At 36.1% G+C, this 985-nt stretch overlaps 1 non-coding gene across 1 annotated transcript; it reads right to left on the bottom strand.

Annotated features, from left to right (window-relative positions):
• Nucleotides 1-246: 246 nt before the first annotated feature.
• Nucleotides 247-349, bottom strand: LOC111540366. The gene has a single exon (XR_002730954.1). It is a non-coding gene; the product is annotated as a U6 spliceosomal RNA (small nuclear RNA).
• Nucleotides 350-985: the final 636 nt, after the last annotated feature.

Genomic DNA, 985 nt, shown 5'->3' with positions numbered 1-985 from the left:
TTTTGGATTTTACATTTAAGTCCTTAATCCATCTTGAGTTGATTTTTGTATACGGTGTAAGGAAGAGGTCCAGTTTCAATTTTCTGCATATGGCTCGCCAGTTCTCCCAGCACCATTTGTTAAATAGGGAATCCTTTCTTCATTGCCTGTTTTTGTCAGATTTGTCAAAGATCAAACGGTTGTAGGTGTGTTGTCTTATTTTAGAGTTGTCTATTCTCTTCCATTGGACTCCCCTTCTTTTTAAAAAAAAATATGGAATGCTTCACAAATTTGTGTGGCATCCTTGCACAGAGGCCATGGTAATCTTCTCTGTAGCATTCCAATTTTAGTGTATGTGCTAACAAAGCAAGCAAAGAACTCGCGGTCTTATGTGGACAGGTCAAGTAAACTGAAGTGCAACAGTGTTAAAGAAACATGAGTAGCCCAGGTATGGGAAAAGTTTACTACAAGTTGTGGGGAGGGGCGTTGATGGTGAATTAGAAAAAGCTTCTAAAGGTAAAGGAAAAAAAACAATCCAGAGAGAGGAGACAACATAGGTGAAGACATAGGATCTGAATATAGTATTACTAAATGGTATATTAAGTAGATGCATTTAATTTTTAAACAGCCCCTAAATCCCATTTAAATGACATTTATGTCAGCATGGAAACAACAAGGGTGCCATTGGCACACCAGGAATTTTGAGAAATTTATGAGTGCATTCACCAACCCTTAATTATGGGCTTTGGGTTGCTAGAACTGGGGATGCACAGGTTATATTTCAGATGATTTAAAATTTACTCTACAAGACTTAACATTTAATCACAGTTGACTACAATCAATATTTAAAATTATTTTACATCTCTTGAGCTTTCTGCAAATTAAAGGGGGAAAAATTTGGCTCTGAATTATTGGGGAATAAACACAAGTTGGAAATTGTTTAAATAAAGGAATACAAAAGCCCAGATCATTAGGACAGTCTCTACAATCAAATCATCAACTCCCT

Source organism: Piliocolobus tephrosceles, chromosome 13 (assembly GCF_002776525.5).
Source record: "Piliocolobus tephrosceles isolate RC106 chromosome 13, ASM277652v3, whole genome shotgun sequence".
In the NCBI taxonomy this organism is placed as follows: domain Eukaryota; kingdom Metazoa; phylum Chordata; class Mammalia; order Primates; family Cercopithecidae; genus Piliocolobus; species Piliocolobus tephrosceles.
The sequence above is the reverse complement of the archived record's forward strand: the minus strand, read 5'-3'. Positions and strand labels throughout refer to the sequence as shown.